This window comes from Nannospalax galili, unplaced genomic scaffold (assembly GCF_000622305.1).
Source record: "Nannospalax galili isolate Female #2095 unplaced genomic scaffold, S.galili_v1.0 scaffold283, whole genome shotgun sequence".
In the NCBI taxonomy this organism is placed as follows: Eukaryota; Metazoa; Chordata; class Mammalia; order Rodentia; family Spalacidae; genus Nannospalax; species Nannospalax galili.
Genome location: NW_008350535.1, coordinates 2,145,826 through 2,151,051, shown reverse-complemented (window position 1 = coordinate 2,151,051; position 5,226 = coordinate 2,145,826). Strand labels below are relative to the sequence as shown.

At 36.4% G+C, this 5,226-nt stretch overlaps 1 non-coding gene across 1 annotated transcript; it reads left to right on the top strand.

Annotated features, from left to right (window-relative positions):
• Nucleotides 1-1,117: 1,117 nt before the first annotated feature.
• On the top strand, nt 1,118-1,274 carry LOC115072843. The gene has a single exon (XR_003851850.1). It is a non-coding gene; the product is annotated as a U1 spliceosomal RNA (small nuclear RNA).
• The last annotated feature ends 3,952 nt before the right edge of the window (nt 1,275-5,226 follow it).

Here is a 5,226-nt window from a genome sequence, read left to right as displayed (position 1 = left end):
CTGAGAGCTATTTCTCTAGAGATTCCTGAAGCAGAAAAAAAGGTTATGGATCAACTCAGAACAAGAAACTACAACATGGGGATGGAGAGATGGCTCAGCGGTTAAGAACACTGACTGTTCTTGCAGAAGACCTGGGTTCGAATCCCAGCACCCACATGGCCACTAACAACTGTCTGTATCTCCAGTTCCAGGGGATCCGACAGCCTCTTCTGTCCTCCACCGGCATTGCAGGACACAGGTGCACTTACCTACATGCAGGCAATATACACATACACATTAAGAAAAAAGAAAGAAAGAAACTACAACAGTTACTAGTTAAATAAAACTTAACTTATATTTTGTGATAATGATCTTTTCACTAATTTCTACCACAATTCATATAGCCTTCACCCCTTCATCATATTAAAAGACCATTACATCTGAAGAAATGGAAATGATATTAATTCTACTTTTGCATTCTTAAAAGAAAGAATTTACTAGAATTCTGTGAGCGACTACAGAGCAGTCAATATCCAAAACTCAGTTTCAAAATCTAAAGAACTTTAGTCTACAAAAGAAAAATATGTGTTATATATAATTCATAACAGTCCTATAACATAAATTCATAGCTACTAAGCACATTAGGCTAGGCAAGTGCTTGGCAGAGGGATATGTCATCCCAGAGCAGCAAAATCTACAACTGAATCTTAGTGAATGGGCAATTTTTCAATAAAATTGAATACCAAGAAAATACTTAAGGCAATAAAGGGTTATGGAAACAATGACAGTTGGAGCTGCGAGGAAGGAGTAGAAAGGGGAGGTATTACCTGACGGACTTTGTATGACTTGGCGATTGGTTGGAAATAGAGGAGATGTGAACTGAGGACAGTCAGTGGGGAAAGAGCATTGTGAAGGAGAATGGGGAATAATGAATAAAGCAAAGGTCTATGTTAGGAACCAGTAAGAATAACACAAAATCTTTATAAGAAGATATCAAAGAATAATCAAATCATATAGAGAGGCATTCCATGTCCAGAATCCTAAAGAGGGAAGCTCTTCCCAACAGCTCTATAGATACCAACAAGTTACAGTGTGGATATTGACACATACTAACTCTAAAGTTTATGAAAAGGTGCCAATATTTACCTGGCAAGCTAGACACCATGTTCTTGATGGTGGTTTGCAGGCTGAAGCTCATCCATCCTCTGAATGTACTGATCCCTGAATATCCCCAAAAGCAGGAAACTTGACAGCATCATTTGTGGTAATGAAGAACTGTATTTGTGCTTTCTTCTGACAAAATAAAATAAAAAAATGCAAAGACTCTAAGGGCCGACCCAGTATTGATGTCCAAGAAGAATGTCAAGGATGGTTGTTGTCTACTACCAACACAGTTTAAAGTCATAGCAAGCACAACAGCACACACAGTGAAAAACAGACAAACCGATCAATAGATCAGAACCGAGATCCCAGAAATACACCACATAAATGAGCTTGCCTTTGGCAAAAGAGCCAAAGTCATTAAATGAAGCATGGATTTTCTTTTTAACAAGTATTGAAAAAACAAATATTTACAGATACAAGAGTAAATCTTTACAAAAGCTTCACATCATTCACCAAAACCAACTCAAAATAAATCAGAGTCTTCAGTGTAAAATACAAAAGTAAAGCCCCTAGGAGATAAATAATAAAAGAAATCCAGGACTGGATAAAGCAGTGGCTTTATTATGGATACGACACTAAGGAAACAATTGATAAGCTGGACTTCATTAAAATTAATTTCTGTCCTGTGAAAGGCAATGTGAAAAGAAGGATAAAATAGTAACACTGGAAGAAAATATTTGCAAAAAGCACAAAGGACCATTATCCAGATTCTATAAAAATTCTTAAGGGGCTGTAGAGATGGCTCAGCAGTTAAGAGAACTGACTGCTCTTGCAGAAGGCCGGAATTTGATTCCCAGCACCCACATGGTGGCTAACAGGCGTTAATAACTCAAGTTTCAGGGGATTCAACATCCTCTTCTGACCTCTGCAGGCACTGCATGACAAGGATGCACTTACATACATGCAGTCAATATAGTCATACACATAAAATAAAAATTAAGAGGTAAACTTTTAAAAATTCTTAAGACTTGGTGACAAGGAAATTGAAAATAGCCTGATTTGAAAATGATTAAGAAAACTGAAAACATGGAAGGCAAGTAAGTCTATGCAAAAACATTCAGTATAACATGTCATCAGGAAATGAAATTTTAAACCACAAAGAGACATGACCAAATATACAGCACAATCAATCACAAAAATGCAAAACATTGATGTCATCAAACCCTGGTGAGAGTGTGGAGCAACAGGAATTCTCATTCTCAAAGGGAGTGTAAACATTTTGCAGCCATTTCGAAGAGTGCTTATCAATTTCTTACAAAGTTATGCATGTTCTGGGCATGAACACCAGTAATCATAATCCTTTGCATTTACCGAAAGGATTTTTTAAAAAGGATTTTAAAGCATGTACACATACAGTTCTGAATAATCAATGTGTCTTTGAATATTATTTTAATTTAAAGATTTCTTTAAATAAATGTTAAAAGTATATTAAAACCTATATGATATAGCAGAAGTAACATTAAAGAGAAAAACTTATAGCAATAAAGAAAGATACCAAATAAATAACATATTGATGTAACTCGGATTTCAAAGCAACACCTACTTAGAATGAAGCAAATACATATCAGATCATAATTGTCTAGTGGAACCAAGGCAAACCAAAATGGATTTGGCAGCTTGGAGTTAACGGTACAGGAGTTTCTCAGTACGAGGTTTCAAGAGATTTAGCTTGAGTAAAATTTGTACTTTGGAGGAACTGTCCAGACAAGCAAAGGGTGATCCCTACCAGCTGACAGAGGGTACCTTGGCTCTAACCCTAGGAACAGGAAAATCTGTTTATTAGACTTCAATGCTTTGTCTGAGGGGAAGGCAAGCAGACTTTCTCTATTTTTCTTTCTTTTTAATTATGTAAATTCTATTATTGTACAAATTTATGAGATTCAAAGTGATGCCCTCATATAGGAATACAGTGCAGACTAGTTAAGCTGACAGTCACTACCCCAAATACTTATACACATTTGGTGATGAGAACATTTGCTATTGGTGACTTTGAAAGGTACCATTCTTTAATATTTGGCTATATTCATTATGCTGTGTAATAGAATTTAAGATGTTCCTTTTCTCTGAGACGTTTTTACTGTCGAATCATCTTCCCTTCCCTAGCTCCTCTCCCTCTATCTACTCTCTGCTTCTGTCTGTTTTAGATGCCGCTGATGAGTGACTGTGCAATGCTTGTCTTCTAAGTCAGGCTTATTTGACTAGAATAATGTTCCTCATCCATGTTATCACAAATGACAGAATTTGTCTTTTTTTAGGTTGACTAGTATCCCAGTGTATACACACCACATTTTCTTTTTTAATATTTGTTTATTTTTATGTGTATGAGTGTTTTGTGTACATGTATGTAAGTGCACCACATACATGCCTATCCACAGATGCTGGAAGAGGGTATTGAATCCCCTGAAACTGGAGTTGCAGACAATTGTTAGATGTCAAGAGGGTGCTGGGAAGCAAACCTGGGTCTTCTGGAAAAGCAGCCAGTCTTTACCTGATAAGCCGTCTCTGCGGCCCCTACATCACATTTTCTTTATTTTTTCATATACTGATGGACACTTGTGCTGACTCCATAAATTGTGCAGCTTAAGTAGTGCTATAATTAACATGCGGGTCCAGCATCTCTCCAACAAGCTGAGTTTAAATCTGTAGGGTGAATATCCAAACAGAGGTGATTTTGTTTGCTCAAATAATACTTTGATAATGCACTGAGTTCATTTAGTGGTGCCCATGTGTTCCTATGTCTAGGGCTGTCCACTTGGAATTAGATGACCTCACAGGGAGCTAGTCCCTGGAGAAAATTGATAGCTATCCATAATCACTGTACTAATTTGCATTCCTACCTGTCATAGCATGGCTCCCCTTCTCTTCACAGTCTCATCACAAGTTTCATCTTTTCTGTAATGACTACTCTAACAAGTAGGTGTGAGATGGCAGCTCATTGTGCTTTTAATTTTCTTTTTACAAATAATTCTTGCCATGAGGAAGCTAATCAGGTCTGTTAGTCATTTATGCATCTTCTTTAGAAAAATGCCTATGTGGATTGGAGGAATCTTCTTTCCCCCTTTCTTCTAATCTCCTCTCCCTTCCTCCCTTCTCCATTCTGTCTCTCCGTCTCTCTCCCTCTCTCTTCTCTGTCTGTCCTTCTCCCCCTTCTCTCTCCCTCTCCTTCCCTCCTCTGTCTCCTTTCCTCCCTCCACCTCTCCCTCCACTCTCCTTTCCTTTCTCTTCTCTCCCTTCTCTAAATGGATTATTTGATTATTCTAAGCCTTTACAAGGTATACAGCTTGCAAATATTTTGTCACAATGACAGGTTATCTCCAAACATTTTTATTTTATTCTTGTTTTTATTTGATGTGATTACATTTCTCTGTTTGCTTTTGTTGCCTACACACTTCGAGTCAAATTTTAAATAAAGAAAACATTACCCAGATCGATGGCCATTATACATTTTTTTTCTAATAGTTCTACAGTATCTGGTCATATATTTAAACATTTAATCCATTTGAACTTGACTTTTGTTTTCAGTGTGAGATAGGAGACCAAGTCCACTCTTCTGCATGCAGACATTGACAACATAATTTATTGGAGAAGTTGTTTTTCCTGCTGCATATTCCTGGCAACTTTGTCAAAAATCAATCAATGTTACATATGTGGACTCATTTCTAGACTCCACTGTGTTCCATCTATTGATGTGTCTATTTTTTCAGCACTCGGCTGTCTAAATTAAATAACTATTATTTAATTACCTTTCAGGTTTTTTGAAATCAGGCAATACAGCTTTGAAATTTGCTTTCTGTTTGTTTGTGTTCATCACTGCCATGAACCTTTAGAAGTCATTTTTGTGTGTGATTTCTTATAAATGATAGGAATTTTTCCTATTTTTATGAAAAATTACATTGCAATGTTAATGGAGATGACATTAAACCTATAGATCACATTGGATGGTACGGACATTTAAATTTTTTTTCAATTCATGAACATGAATTATCTTTCCTTTTATGTTTTCCTCAGTTTCTTCCATGAATTTTTTATAGCTTTAAGTACACAAGTTTTCATATCCTTGGTTAAATCTATTCCTAAATATTT